Source organism: Otolemur garnettii, unplaced genomic scaffold (genome assembly GCF_000181295.1).
Source record: "Otolemur garnettii isolate 467f Iridium unplaced genomic scaffold, OtoGar3 scaffold00014, whole genome shotgun sequence".
In the NCBI taxonomy this organism is placed as follows: Eukaryota; Metazoa; Chordata; class Mammalia; order Primates; family Galagidae; genus Otolemur; species Otolemur garnettii.
Genome location: NW_003852409.1, coordinates 18,078,068 through 18,094,995, shown reverse-complemented (window position 1 = coordinate 18,094,995; position 16,928 = coordinate 18,078,068). Strand labels below are relative to the sequence as shown.

The following is a 16,928-nucleotide window of genomic DNA, read 5'->3' as shown; positions in this document are numbered from 1 at the left end:
ACATTGGCCTGCAACTTCCAGCCCAGTAGCTTTCCAGGGTTTCTTCTGTGCTTTTTTCTTTGTTTGTTTTTTCACCATGACCCATAAGAAACATCTTACATTGTCAACAAGGACCAAGGAAACAAAAAAGCTCATTGTGATCACCGGCACTGATTTTATGACGCCCTTATAAGTCACAGCCCACAGGTCCCAAAACACTGTTGTAGTGTGCTTTACCCCCACCCTAGAAGTCGGAGAGCCGGCACTGTACTTTCCTATTCCCTTGCAGCTCAGGCTCTAGGATTGTTTAATCTGAGATGGACAGGATTTTGGAATGCTCATCCAGCCAACCAGCAGCACAGTCATGGCCACAGTGGCTGGGTTTTCCACAGCCACGCTTCAGAAGTTCCCGTGTTCAGATGCTAACCTAGAAGCATTCCTTCTGCTGATACAGTCTGCTGCTGATGCACACTGCATCTAGATCCAGGGGCAGCAGCAACGACTTCCTGACTGTAGCAGTTTCCTGTTCACAACAGCAGTATTGTGGCTGTAGAGGGGGCAGCTTCCTGATTGCAAGATTACTGAAGAGAAAGCAGCTACCACAGCAACCCTGTTCCTAGGAGTGGCGGGAGAGGTTGCTCCTGAAAGCTCAACCTCAGTTCTATTTCCCAGCCCTCCTGGCAGTTCTATGTGCCACAGAATACCCTGTGATAAAGCCCTTCTTGCCAAATGTGCTGCAGTGAAGTCTGTTTTCTGCAACTGCCTTCTACCAGATATAATCTCAACATGTGCAAACAGACCTTACCATCCTTACGCCAAATTTATCACTCTCCCTATGTTATAAATCTCAATAACTACCTCAGTCCTTCATCTGTTTCCCACTCAGTCAACATCTGAGCAATTCCTGCAGTTTTCTAGTCCCAGCCATCATCAAGTCACACTCATCTCAACGTCTCTTCCCTCACATCCTTGCCTGCTGTCATACTCCTTATAAATCCCACTTCCAGACAGCAGTGATGACTTTTCTTGGATCTTGGGTTTGATAGTAGCAATGATCACTCATCAAGGTCTTACCTGTTGTATATTTTTCATGTACTCACTCATTTCATCTCCACAGAAGCCTGTGAGGTAGGCATTCTGATCCCCATGCTTCAGAGGAGGACAGTGGGAATCTGAGATGTTGACTAGTATGGCCAGCATCACACAGCCAGTGTGTGATAGAGCTGGGAATCAAGACCCAGTTTGCCTAATTCTACAGCCCATGCTCCAGTCACTATGGACACAGCCTTCCTAAACTGTAAGCTCTTTCAACCAGCTCTCTCCCTACTTGTCCTGCAAGCCTCTCTCACATCACAGTCATGCTCACCTCCTTGCCCAAATCACCTTGCACTCCTCCCAATACACTTCCAGCCCTCCGTGTTCTGTCTTACAGCCAGGTGTTTTCAGGTGCTCTTCCTTCTGCCTGGAATATCCATGTCATCCTTTTGCCTCATTAACTCCTATCATCATTCTAACTTCCATTTTAACATCAGCTCTTCAGGGTAGCTTTCTGACTCTTCTGCCTTTACCCAATTTCCTGCTTTCTCTTCCAATTCCACCATCCTTAATTGCATGACATTTTGCTGTTCACCTCTGGTTCTATCATTCCTCTCCAACATCCAAACCCCTACAAGATAGGAACCCTATCAATCTTTTGCACTGGGCACTCACAGCCCAACATGGTTCCTGGGACATAGTAGATGGCCATTCGTTGAGTGTTTCTTAAATGAATAATCAAAGAAAAACTACCTTAAATGCTCGTCCATTGCAAGGAAAAGATCTCACATAACATTCATTCATTCAAAAAGAGAAAAGAAAAAAACAACTCTTTTCAAAAGATGAATTGAAAGCCACCATTTTTCTTATTATTTTCAGCATTCAAGACATAAAAATGCTTGCTAGGGAAAGGAATTGTAGAAAACAGAATATACCTGAGCCATCTGAGAATGTTGGGAGAAAGGTAAATCTTTGCTTATTGTATTGAACCTGTTCTATAAGCAAAGCCTAATATATTTGCTGAGTAAGTCACCTCTCTTTCAACCCCTCTGAGATAGCTGTGATTTTATGATTAGAAATGATTATGAGATTTTGTTATGTGAACCACTCTTATGGGAGTTAGATGATATCTCAAAGTGGTTTTGGTTTGCATTTCTCTGACGATTAAAGACGATGAGCATTTTTCATGTGTCTGTAGGCCATGTGCCTGTCTTCTTCAGAGAGGCTTCTATTCAAGTCCCTTGTCCACAATGAAATGGGATTACTTGTTCTTTCTTATTAATAAGTTTGAGTTCTCTGTGGATTCTGGTTATCCAGCCTTTCTCAGAAACATAACCTGCAAATATCCTCTCTCATTCTGAGGGCTGTCTGCTTGCTTACTGTGTTCTTGGCTGTGCAGAAGCTTTTTAGTTTGATCAGATCCCAGTAATGTATTTTTGGTGTTGCTTCAATTGCCTGGGGGTCCTCCTCATAAAGTATTCTCCCAGGCTAATTTCTTCAAGTGTTTCTCCTGTACTCTTTCCAAGAATCTTTATAGTTTTATGTCTTAAGTTTAAGTATTTTATCCAGTGAGAGTCAATTTTTGTTAATGGTGAAAGGTGTGGGTTCAGTTTCAGTCTTCTACAAGTCACCAGCCAATTTTCCCAGCACCATTTATTAAATAGGGAATATTTCCTCCAATTTATATTTTTGGTAGGCTTATCAAAGATCAAATGACGATAAGTGTCTAGGTTCATCTCTTGGTTCTCAATTCTGTTCCACACATCTACCACTCTATTTTTGTGCCAATACCATACTGTTTTAATAACTATAGATTTATAGTATAGTTTGAAATTTGGTAGCATGATTCCTCCTGATTTGTTTTTATTTCTGAGTAATGTCTTAGCTATTGAAGGTTTTTTCTGGTTCCATATAAAACGAAGTACTATTTTTTCCAGATCCTTAAAGTATGACAGTAGTACTTTGATAGGGATTGCACTACATTTGTAAATTGCTTTAGGTAATATGGACATTTTTAAAATGTTGATTCTTCCTTGCCATGAGCATGGTATGTCTTTTTATTTGTTAACATCTTCATCTATTTCTTTTCTCAGAGTTTCATAATTCTCTTTATAGAGATCTTTGGAGAATACTCAGGGATCTAAAAGTAGACCTGCCTTTTGATCCTGCAATTCCTTTACTAGGTGTATATCCAAAAGACCAAAAATCACTTATAACAAAGATATTTGCACCAGATTATTCATTGCAGCTCAATTCATAATAGCTTAGTCATGGAAGAAGCCCAGTGCCCATCACCCCATGAATGGATTAATAAATTGTGGTATATGTATACCATGGAATACTATGCAGTCTTTAAAAAGATAAAGATTTTACCTCTTTTATGTTTACATGGATGAAGCTGGAACATATCCTACTTAGTAAAGTATCTCAAGAATGGAAGAAAAATATCCAATGTACTCAGTATTATTATGAAACCAATTTACAATCACTCACACTTTCATATGAAGAATAGATCACAACTACGGCCCCAGATCAAGGAGGGAGGAAGGGGAAGGGAAAGGAAGGGGAGGTCAGATCAAGGGAGGGTGAATGGTAGGACCACACCTATGGTGCATAATGCAAGGGTACATGTTGGATCTATTAGTATAGAGTATAAATGTCTTAACACAATAATTAAGTAAACAAGATGAGGTATATATTAACCAGTGTGATGTAAGCATTCTTATTCTATATGAAATCAGCACATTGTACCCCATAAATGCATTAATGTATACATGATCTATGTGTTTATGATTTAATAAATATATATATAAAGAAATGATTATGAGGATACTAACCTTAGAGAGTTTACTTCTTAAGATTTATTTTATATTTTAAGCTTTTATTTATGTTGTAGACCAACATCTTACACTTTATAATACACTCACATTTATATGCCAATTTATGTTTACAAGTACAAAAGGCAGAGAACTACAGAGATCCAAGCAACAGCATCTTTTACTACTGTCAAGAGAATTGATACCGTTGTTCCCGTTTCCTGTTTTCCAAATCCAGAAGGAAATGGTAAATCCACCCCATACATAGACTCCACTTTTGGAAGTTGGAGACTGTGTATAGTTTGGCATGAGTCTGGGTTTCCGCAGAGCTGAACTGAGACTCCATCGTGTTCCAGGCCAAATCATCCAGAAGAAAGTCACCCATTGCCATTTGAGTTTCATTGCTGTAAAGAACAAGCTCCCCAGGGTTTGAAACCAGATCTTATGGTCTGTGTCTCTGTGCTGTTCAATTGAACCTTACTTTCTAGAGTGGGTATGTTTTTAGCACTGCAGATACCTTCAGTTTGGGTCTCTGTGTCAGATGAGTCAGTACTTATGGAAAAGCTTGAGTGTTTCAGAATATTTCCCAGAGGCAGATGAGGGCTATTGTCTAAAGAGAAGTTTAAGTCTGTCTGTGTCTGTGTGTCAAACATCTTCAGGCCCAAGAAGTTAGAAATTCCCCTATATCCCTAGGACTGAGCTGAGATGTCTGCAAGTGAAAAGTCAGTTGGGGTCTCTATGTCCAGAGATTCCAAGACTGGTTCAATGTTCATGGTGCTAAGTTCACCCTCTTCAGTCTTAGTCTGGATAATTGAGGCTGAAAAGTATTCTTCAATGTCAAAATCTATTCTGGGATTCTGAGCTAGGCCAGATGGGAGCTGGGTGTCAGTCAGGTCCAGGATTCATGTCAGACAAAAAATTATGATTATCCAGTATCTAACCAGGTAGATGACTTGACAAGATGTTTTCTAAATCACTTAATAAATTCATGGTTCGGGTCTGATTATTTGTCATATTCTGTGAAGAAAGCATACTATTCTGCCCACTGAAGTTTATAAGGGTACATATTTCCCAATATCTTGATCTAAAGTCATAGGGTCATTCTGAGGCAACAAACCAAGGGTTACTCTGTCTGCTGCTAATGTGCTGCTTATAATACAGGCTGGCCATAAAGTTCGTGTGCCAATGTAAATGGCCTTCTGTCGGACTCTGCATCCCCCTGGTTTGAGTTTCTCTGGAGATACCCCTGACTGGAAGCAAGTGTCTATACATGGATCAGTCTGAGAAGCAATGCATGAAGTTGCTTTAGAGCTGAGCAAAAACATCTGCGTGTGAACGCTAATGGGAACAGACACTTGAGAATCAAATGGCAGCCTGGGAACAAGACCAGCCAGAGGAACCAGGGTGAGCCCCCTGTGTGGAAGGTATGAAGTTTTGTAAGGCATAAGGCATATCTGTCTGTGCACTGATGGAAGTAATGCTAGTCCTCTGACATGTGGTCCCGACTTCTTGTGAAGAATTAGATGGTTAAGAGAGTAAGCCTGTGAATCTAGGCCGAGGGTCAGGGTCCCTACTGAGGAGGGCACCAAGCACAGCCCCTGTGGCAGAGCCCTGATCCACACCTCACAGTGCAGGCTGGGCAGCTGAGTCGGCTGCAGGCACCAAGACAGACCCAGGAGAAAACCGCATCAGTGGCAGTTTAACCAAAGCCACTTTGGGCTTTGGTAAAAGCAACTTTTGAGGACATCTTGGAGGAGTTGTAAGCATCTGCTTTCTGGCATTTGAGCCCTAAGAATCTTCAGAAGCTACTAGCTTTATTTCCGAAGCTTCTGGCTCTTGAGTGTCTGGTCCAGGGCCAGGTGGGTTGCTCAATGATTCAATGGTCTTACTGGACAACTTTTGGCTTTGCAGGCAGTTTTCCTTTTTCTTTTTCTTACTGGGTGGGGCCCTGTGTTCTGCAGGGATCTCACAGCCGGTTCAGTAGACGTGGGACTGCAGTGCGGTTCTGCTGGCGTAGGGACAGCCACTCATGCACTGGAAGGTCTCGCCGCAGTCCTCTGCGTACAAGTCCCACTCTACGGAACGAATCGCTGCTCTTACCATGCTTCTTTTCAGCATGCATTTTCATAAAGTGCTGGCTTATGAGAGAAAATTGAGAAAATGGTCAGGGCCTCTAGGGCATCAGTTGGACAACGGTGCTCAAATCTTTTCTTACTGCTGGATTGACTATGTGGTTCTGCAGGCGGTGGCCCTTGATCACGTGCATGTGGGTCCCTGGCTGTTGGGCAGGATGTTGCCGCCACCGCACACGGTGCACGGGATGCTGGTCACACCGCCGGGACAGCTCGCTCACCCATAGCTGGATCAGCTCCTGGGCTGCGGATTGCTGCATCACCTCCGTGGGCCACCCGGGCTGCCCCTCAGTGGGGCTCCTGGAGCGAGGCGGTGGCATTGCTGGCTCCCATCACGGCTGCCAGAACAGAGGCAGCGGTGACTCCTGCCTGGCCCTGCTCCTCTCAGGCCCTGCCTCCATCTTTTAATTCTTTTTAGAGCCTGAATAGGGAAGAAGTTTTATTTTATTTTTGATTAACACATAATAATTGTACATACTTATAGGGTACAATGTGCTGTTTTAATACAGGAGTACATTTATCTGTAGTGAGAACATTCAAAATCCTCTCTTCTATTTTGAAACATACTAGAGAGTTTAAATCAAACTTTGGCGTATCTTAGAATCAACTGAAGGACTTTTTAAATCCTGAAGTCCCAGGCCACATCCTAAACCAATTAAATTAGAATCTCTGGATTAAGAACTCAGGCATCAAGATTATTTGAAACTCCCAAACTCTAAACCAAGTCTAAGAGTCAGTGATTTAAATCGTTTTGTCCAAATTGGGTCCTGGAGGCTGTGTCATCACACAGCTTATTAAAAATGCCTTATTAAAAACGTCTCCTACACGCCCACACTGAAACAGAATCACCAGAATCTGCATTTTAATAAGACGCAAGGTAGATTCACTTGCACCCTACAGTTTGAGGAACTCTCAATGATTTTTCTTGGTAAATGGAGAAGATTGTTAGGATCCATTACGTCTCCCCACTTCCCCCAAGATGACTCTTCCCTTTCTGCTGCTTATGCAAATGTGAGTGTCTAGGGTCAGAAAGTCAACATGATAGGATTCATTTATAATGTTCATTACTGAGTTTTTTAAGAATTGCTTTTGGGCCATCTCTCTCACTTGGGAATTTGGGGCAAGAGCAGGGAAAAGAATTTTGACCAATATGTTGAAAGCTTTGGATACACTTTAGAAGCTTGTTTGGGGGGCTGTACTTTCCCTATAGCCAAGGAAAGACAGAAAACAAGTTTGTGGGTGGCAGATGGGAATGAACAATGACGTTGGTATTTGGAAACCTGAGTGTGAATGGAGTTCGTGCAACTCCTAATCCTGTGACCTTGGCAAGCCACAGGGAATCTCTAAACTCAAATTTCCTCAGCTGTAAAGTGGAAATAATAATCCTTCCCAAAGCTGTTAGGGGAGCAAACATGTATAAAAAGCTTGAAAGGTATGTAACTGGGTGGGTATTTCATTATATTTAGAGTCTGCAAAGAAGTTTGACCTTGGGGAAAGGAGCAGCTAAAAACAAATCCATAGAAGACCAAGAAAAAGGAAAGACTCAAACCCACCGAAGCCTGTTCCCATCCTTATTTGGGGAAACCAGCCATTGGACCAACAAAGGTCTCTGTGAGGGATAGGATGCCTCACACTGCAGGGAAAACCAGACTGGGTAAGACACTTGACAATTTGGGAGACAGAGGGTCAGGGGTCCCCTCCCTGGGCCTCCTTGTGCCATTCAGAGGCAACACTGGCCATGCCGGAAATGAGCACTTTCCCGCTGAGCAGTGAGCACTTGAAGGGGGAAATCCTGAAGCCCAGCACCTAGTGGTATCCGGCATAAAGTCAGCACTCAGGAAATGTCTAGATTTCACTCACAACAGGAAGAGGGAATTATCAGCTGAGGATATCAGCTCATCTAGTTAAGAACATGCTGAATGGAAGCCTCAAAACCGGCTGATTTCATCATTTCATTCCCATCTCTAGAGATGCAGATGACATAACTGCCATGTGTGACCTTCTGACTATGCCTTCCGCTAACTCTCACGACCAGTTTTATTTTAACAGCCGGCCTGATGCAGTCAGAGTCAGGCGTAGCAGTCTAGGGAAGAAAGGCCACGACCCATCACAGGACTATTGCAAGATGAGGAAACATGAGAAAATGCTGAAGGAGGCTTGATTCCTACTGCCAAATTTATACACATAGAGCATATAGTCAAGTACGCAGCCCTCAATTGTATCTGATCTTTTCCTGCTCCTCCTTTTTTACTGTGGTGTTTATTTAAGCCACTTTTTATCATATATGTGTGCTTAGCAGGTTCAAGGCCTCCCACTGAAGTCTTCAAATACTGCAGCCTACTTCAAATACTGATCTTCATAATATCCTATAAGACAAAAACTGCCATTCTGTGTTCTAGACGAGGATACAGAGGCTTAAAGAAATGTGTAGAATATCCAAGTTTGAGCAGCTCATTATTGAAGACCCAAGATGCAAATGCTCACAGTCTGGCTCCCTAATCACACTGCACTCCTATGATGCCTTCTGCAATGGTACCTACTGATTTTTTTTTGTCCATAAGGTCCTTGGCCTTCTTTCTCAGCCTAGTTAACCTGACCTCACTCATGAAATCTCAATTCAGATGTTATTTTTCAAGAACCACAGCCAGGCTAAGTTAGGCATCCAACCTTGACCTTAATATATTCAATTCTACCTAAACATTTACCACACTGAACTAGTGGTATGATTATATGTTTGCCTCCCATGCTAGATCATAAACTTCTGGGCAAGAACAATGCAATATACTTCTCTTGCCAGAATCTATGAAGTAAAGTGATTCTTGATTCCAGATTATTGTGGCATGATCCCCATTCACACCCTACTCTGGACTCTGGAAAGGGACACTGCTCCCTTGAGGCTCTGCAACCTTCAGCTTTGATGATGCTGGTTGCTCCAGAAATGGGCTGCTTCTCCTTTTGGTCATTGTCACTACTAACTGGAAAATCATGAACTCAATGATACCCAGCACTGTAGGCTTAAACCCACATAGTCAGGAGATAGCTTACTCCCCACCAACAGAATCAGCTGGGCCTTTCTGCCATTTAGAATCGTGGCTCAACACTTCCTGGAGAGGGAAGCTTAGAGAGAAGGAGAGAGAGAAAGAAGTTTGACCACCCTCAACCCAAATTGCCAACTCATTTCCTGTCCTAAAATTAACCACTTCCCCAAATGAGTGACTGCATGGACATCGATTCCCTTCAGGGGAAAGCCCCACCCCCACTCAGGCTGTCATCTTACCCTATGACCCCCACCTGACAATCACCCAGTGGTCCAAAGTTAGTACCTTTTCCAAGTTGATATGATTCATCCTTACGTATCATCACCTTGTTCTAGCAAAGTTTTCAACACAGTGGGCATTTGATTTATATTTCTTGAATAAACGACAGACTGAATGAAAACCATCTTAGATGTCTGCAAAGTACTTTGGAGTTTACAAAACCATTCTTTTCAAATGACACAGATGAGAGAACTCTGGCATCATGAAGCAGAACTGAGAGCCCTAGTACACTGATTTCTTGTTTGTAACTATACCAGTTTCCTGGGTCACCATACCATACAGCCTCAGGGGCTTCTGCCTATTTGTGTAAATAAAGTTTTGTTGGAACACAGCTGTCTCCATTCATTCACGTACATCCTATGGCTAGTTTTGTGGTATAACAGAAGATTTGAGTACTTGCCTCAGATGCAGGAGAGATCCTACAGCCTAAAACATTTGGCCCTTTATAGAAAATGTTTGCTGACTCCACCGTATGTTACTGGTGACCCATGTTTACACTTAAAACACACACACACTCACACATCAGAAATTCACTCACAAAGAAAACCATTTGGCCACTCTCTCTATGTAAACATCTCAATATTGTCAGCTATGAAAGGAGAGTAGCCAGTTTTGTTGGAATCACGTATAGAATCTGCCTGTAAGTTCTGAGTAAGAGTTTCCATGTGTGTGAATGCAGGGCTTTGACCATGGACTTAGTATCTATCTTAACAATATGGAAAAGTAGCAAACTAAAACAAGAGAAGGCCTCAGAGGCAAGTCCACAAAAAGCAGTGAGAAGGAATAGCTTCCAGAAAGAGAAGAGACAGAAAAACCATGAGAAATAATAATTATAAAATCACAACTTTAGACCCTTTTGCTCAGAGGTGAAGGCCCTACACACCCTTATAATGAGATAATTCAGTCCAAATATAGTGCTCTGGTGCACATGGTTTTTGTATTTTTGTTATTATCATTAATTATTATTATTATTAATTTTGATGACCTGTATTAGAGAAAAAGCTTCCAGAAGCTTTCTGTTGTCAGTAACCTTTGGAGGAAAATAGTTCTGTCGGTTCTGGAAAAACATATTAATTAATTAATTAGTTCTGCATAAACAAAGTGACTATCACGTTTCAAATAAAAGGGGTTGAGATGAGAGAATGTGAACAACTTCATGATAATAAAACATTTGCAATGGAAATGTCTCTTTCTAAAATATGGATTCAGAGGGTACTGCTCCAGGATAATTGTTTGTTATTAGATGTGTAGGTTTTTCTGCAATCTGCTACCCATGGGAGTTTAGGACCAGAGACCAGATGGTGAAGTGGAGAGATAATGAAAATTTATCTTTCACAGATACTAGTAAAGTGGACTTAAGTGAATTTGATGTGAGTCACAGAACCTCGAGTATGGCCATGTTCTGAACTGAATTATTCAGACGTCTGAAAATATATTATCAGATATAATATTTTAATATTCATGAGTATCTTATGAGGTTGGTCTCGTTCAAACATGAGGCCAAACCACAACACTATGAGTAGATACTCAATAAAGACAAATTATTATTCCTCTTTGAATCACATGGTAGGTATTTATGAACTATTTACTAATTTGAATAGAAGCTGCCAACATTTTTTTTTTTTAAAAAACTTTCTATATTACATGTTTCCCTCTTGGTTTGAGCTCTTCTTTTGACCAAAAATGTTTTACCCAATACTCATTAATTTAGCTATAGATGCATTTTTTTTTTCTGAGACAGAGTTTCATTTTATCGCCCTGGGTAGAGTACCGTGGAGTCACAGCTCATAGCAACCTCCAACTCCTGGGCTTAGGTGATTCTCTTGCCTCAGTCTCCCTAGTAGCTAGGACTACAGGCAGCCACCACAATGCCCGGCTATTTTTTGTTGCAGTTTGGCTGGGGCCAGGTTTGAACCTGCTACCCTCAGTACAATAATTAAGTCCAGCCTCTTTGAAATAAGAATTGTGTTATGTTTGAGAAAGCACGTAGTATAGGGAAATATCATGAGACTTTGAAATTTAGTGAGAGTACTGACTAGCTCATAAATTTGGATTATTTTATGCTCTCTATTACGTCTGAAAATTTTTATGACCTTGGGAGTTGTAAATTGATAGTAATACAAACAATTCTCACCTATAAAAATGCAAATTGCGTCCCAGGCAGTGTAACTGATTATCACTCCCCGAATACTGACCAGTTTTGCAAATTTCTGCCTGTTTTTAACCCCTGCTCCATCCAAGAGCACCTGTTAACATCTACAGAGAATAAAAATTGGTCAGTACACTTTTCTGCAATTGCTAACGATGTCATACACACATGTGCACAAGCATACACACACTGGTGATTGCAAAGTCAACTTATGACAGTGGTTCGGCTATTTTTAAATAGTATTCTTATTGAAGAAATGTAATTATTTTGGTATTTAATCTGGATGCAGAAATATAGGGGAAAGCTACATGCTGCATATAAATAAGGCCTTATTATCCTCATGTTATTGATGTAGAGAAGCTGAGAATCAGAGATGAAAATCACCTAGCTGATAAATAAATACAGCCGCCAGCTCAAATTTTCAGAGACCAAATTAGTTTCATTCTATTTCTTAAGAAAAGCTTTCTTTATCTTTCTCTTTGAATATACAAAGAAGTAAAATCTCCATATAATAGAGACAAAATATCAGCACTTACTAAAAAAAAAAAGACAGAGAATCAGCACTTTGGAAAACCATTTTGGCAATATCTACTAAGGCTAAACATATGCTTGCCTTATGATTCAACCATTCTCCTCTTAGGCATATTTCTGCTAAGGAGAATCATCAAGGTCATATGTCCCCAAAAAGACAGACAGAAGAATGTTTATAAATTCTTTGTTCGTAATAGCCCCCAAATGAAAACAACCCAAAGTCCATCAACAGAAAAATAAATAATGGTATATACTCATACGATATAGTATTGGGCAGCAACAAGGTAGGAACAAAGCTACTTCTACACACCATAATATGAATGAATCTCCAAAATGCTTTGTTAAGCAAAAGAAGCCAAATAAAATAGCATATTCTATATGACGAATGAAATTCATGCATGATTTTACTCACGCATTGTTCAGAATGTGCAAAAACAATCTGCATTGATAGAAGATAGAATACAGTTTATACTGAGAGGATGAATTCTTGTCTATTTTATTTTATTCATTTATGTATTTATTTATTTTTGAGACAGAGTCTCACTATTTTGCCCTCAGTAGAGTGCTGTGGCATCCCAGCAACCTCAAACTCTTGGGCCTAAGAGACTCTCCTGCCTCAGCCTCCCCAGTAGCAGGGAACACCGGCGCCCGCCACAATGCCTGGCCATTTTTTGGTTGTAGTTGTCATTGTTGTTTAGCTGGCCCAGACTGGATTTGAACCCACCAGCTCCCCTGTAAGTGGCCAGCACTCTAGCCACTGAGCTACAGAAGCTGAGCCGAGACAATGAATATTGATTGGGAAAGGGTTGAAGGAAACTTCTGGGGTGATGGAAATGTCCTAGGTCGTGGTTACACTTGCACAGTCACTACTCCATATACATCAGTTCTACCAACCATGGATTGGAAATGTTGGAAATAAAAGATGAATGGTTATATCAGTACTGGACATGTATAGACTTTTTTTCGTGCCATTTTTCCCTAGACAATTCAGTATAACAAATATTTACATACCATTTACACTGTGTTAAGTATTATACATAATCTAGAGATGATTTAAAGTACCTGAGAGGATGTGTGTAGGTTATATGCAAACCTACACCATTTTATACCAGGGGCTTGAGCATCTGTAGATTCTGATGTCTGCAGGGGTCCTGGAACCAATGCCCCATGATACTAAAAGATACTACAAACACACACCTGTAAAAACTCATTGAGATGTTCACTTAAGATTTGGACATTTTTATCTCAATTAAAATACCACACTATCTTTTAGAATATTTTAAAGAAGGCAATAAAAAATGTCCACAGTTATGTCAATGCCAACCTCAAAGACCACCTCTACTAACTGTTTGATGTCTATCCTTTTTCCTAGGCTTATACATTTAAATCTTTTTTTCTCTCTCCTCATCTATTTCCCTATCATTTTTATCACACCCAAGGTTTTGTCAATTATAAAATGCACCATTAATTTCCGTACTGCCAAGAAATAAGGGAAAAAACTACTTCCAATGAAATTATAATGCAGCAAACATTTTAAGATATATCTTGATTTAAGAGATATGGAAATATGACAAAAGTGTGTCTTAGATTTGATAACATACGGTATCTTTCATATAGATATATATACAGATATAAATCTAGATACAGACATACAACATTAAATGCACAAAGATATATATACAAGCATATAATAACTTACATATGTATTTCCATTTGCAAAACAGACGAGACATATTAGTCTGTGACGTTGTTTGCCTAACAATATAACAAAGACATCCTTTCATGTCAGTACTTACAGATCTGTCTTTGTTGTTGTTGTTGTTGTTGTTGCTTTTTCTTTTAAATGCTCTCTAGTATTTCTTAGTAAAGACATAGGATAATTCCTATACCATTACTCCATTGATGGACCAGCAGGCTGTTTACAATTTTTTGCTATTTCAACAATACCACAATCAACATTTTTGAAAATACAGCTTTATGCACCTGAAATACATTGAGACTATTTTGTATATTAGATTCAACTGGAAGTGAAATTTGGTGTCAATGGGTAACACCATTTAAAGCTGTAACTAATATCCACAAATTATCCTCCATAAATGTGGAACCAATTCACTGCCCATCTCATGGAGCATAGTAGTATCCATTTCTCACACCTTTACCAGCCATAGATGCTACCAAGCCTTATTATTTTTGCTAATCTAGGAGGAAAAAATCATGCCTCATTGACCATTTTTTTGGAAGGGGAGCTTTTAAGAGAACTTAATCATACTCCTATAACAGAAATTGCCAACACTAATTTGAGCTAGAACTCTAGAAATAATGTTACATACACTAAACATGTTTAAACATGAGCTACTGACCATGCTGTAAAGAGGACTTCTGCTCTGAAAGGGGACTGAGACTGACTACATTTTACACAGGAGTTAGGGCCCTAGCAGCACCTGCCCTTCCACAGCCCTTGGTGAGGGAAATGGTTCTGGGCAATTTCCTAGGACGCCATGTTCTGTACTCAAGTCGTCACTGCCTGGTTTTTAGACTATTTTCCAGGCATGAGGTCCTGACCGATCGTAGAATGGTCGGTTAACTTTGAGTGAGTCTGGTTTGTAAACTTGGCTCCACAGAGAAAGCAGTGAGCAGATGGACACAGAACTCCAGGCTGCTTTGTACATCCTCTAATCCAATCCCTCCTCCAGAAACATAATCCCTTCCTCTACAGCCCTCTGGAATCCTGCTCTGGGGTCAGTAAATGCCCTTCAATTATCAGGCTTCTCTTAGCAAGTTTTTGTTACACATTTTTTGCCTTGGTTGAAACCCCGCTGTTCTCTGCGATACACTTTCCCGGCAGCCCTACTAAGTGGAAAGTGCTGTGTTCTCTCGTAGCCCATAACCTCAGAGTCTTAAGATGGGGGAGGCATCCTCCCTGCTCCCTACTTTTTACTATTATAAAACATGTAGGTTCAGAACTCACACCCTGTCCTTATTGCTATTATCCTCTGACTTCCCAACCACATCCCCTCGTCTTGAAGACCTGAGCTCTTGGCTCAGTATCCTCTTCACCCCTAGTCCTGTCCTCATCGACACTAAGCTCAACCTCCAGTGGTGACCCATTCAGTCCCTGGTTTCTCCACTCTATCTCAGCTACCCACTCCCATAGTCACACCTTAGATCTTTTCATGAACCGAAACAATAGCATCTGTGAAATATCAACTTAATCATCCCACCCCCTGACCACTAGCTCCTACCATTCCAGGTCACATACTCCAGAAAAGCCCCCACCACTCCCACTACCACAATTCTTTGACTTCATCCTCACATTTGGGTCATCATCCTTTGTCTCTCCTGACTTCCCTCCCACTCTTGTCCATCTCACACCTCATGAATAATCTTTTTTCTTTGTTTTTTATATACATATACTTTATGTTTATGGATTTAAGGTACAAAATCACTTTATTTTTTTCACTATTTCAGAAAAGTACAGGTGTACATACATTCTGGTTACATAATTTGCTTTCACACATTTTAAGTCAAGGTTATAAGTGTGCCCTTCACCCAGACTATGTGCATTGCACCAATTAAGTGTGAATTTACCCTACCCCTCCTCCTCTTCCCTCCAACGTAATTAATTTCCTGGCAAATTCTCTCAACTCCTTCACTCACAGTCCCTCCATCTCACTCCCCTGCACACACCAGCCACCACATCTCTCTTCTTAGAAGGTCCCCCCAAGCAGCTGTATGCTGTGGGAGGAAATAGTTGCACAACTGAGAAGACAAGTTTTGCATTAATGTAATGGCACCAAGTGTTAGAGGGCCCTTACCCCTGCCCAGAGCGCTGATCATCTCTCCCTAACAGGCTCAGCGTCCCACTCCCTGAGGTGAATAACTTCTCTCTTTCCATACCTCCCACACTTCCTCCTCCATCTATAGTTTCAACTGATGGCTTTGCCTCATGCTTGACTGGAACAGAAGTCACCAGTGCACTCTCAACTTCTCCCCAACCATGCTCAAGCTTACGCTGTCCATACTCACTTTCTCCTTCTTTTAATATGCCATGATAGAGGAAGTGTCCTTAGTACTAGTAAAGGCCAGCATTCCTCTTAGATTCTGAGTTAGATCCCTTGGTTACAGGCCTACCTTCTGTAGGACATCCTTCCTTGGTTATGTTCTTTCCCGAAACATGATCACCCCCATGATTGCATTAATGTTCACAGCTATGATTTAATTAAAAAAAAAAGTTAAGGAAGAAAAAAAAAAGAAAAAGAAACATGATCACCTCTGCTTCCAATAAACCATTCCCCTCAGCAAGCAAATGCATTCGGGTGCCTGCCTCTTCTCAAAGGCAAAGCACTACCCCTCCACTTCCTGCACCATTTTTCTAACCCCTACTTATTGCTGTTTTACTTACTATGTAAGCAAAAAATAAAAATACAAGGAAAGAATCGGATATTTATCTGTGTATTTTTAATGAATTAAAAGGACACACATCAAATGCACAACAGGTATCGTCACTGGGCAGGAAAAGCAGGATAAAGCTGGAAGCATGAGACAAAGGGAGACTTTGGCCTCCTCCTTTCACTCTCAGTTCTCTTTCCTCTGACTTCCACTCCCATCACTCAGTGAAAACCACTCTTCTAACGATCATCCATCAGTAAACTCCATGTTTATTGTCCTCATTTTCTTCACTCTCCCAACATTTGTTATAGTCAACCACTTCCTCCCTGTCACATGGTTCTCTTTACTCCTCCCTCCCCTCGAACTTAGGATTTGGGGGGGATCTTTCCCTCCTCCCTCTGTGGTCTCTCGCCTCATTATCTCTTCCTTGAAAGTGGCTTTAAGTGCCATCTATCTGCTATAACTAACAGATTTAAATTTCTGGTCCAGCTAACTCCTCTGAGCTCCATTCTTCAACTATTTCTCCCTGATATTGCCAATTTTAAATGTTCAAAGATCATTATTTTAACATCTTTCCCCA

General features: G+C 40.9%; 1 pseudogene; it reads right to left on the bottom strand.

The window, feature by feature from the left end:
- Window positions 1–4,020: 4,020 nt before the first annotated feature.
- On the bottom strand, window positions 4,021–6,198 carry LOC100960240 (annotated as a pseudogene).
- Window positions 6,199–16,928: the final 10,730 nt, after the last annotated feature.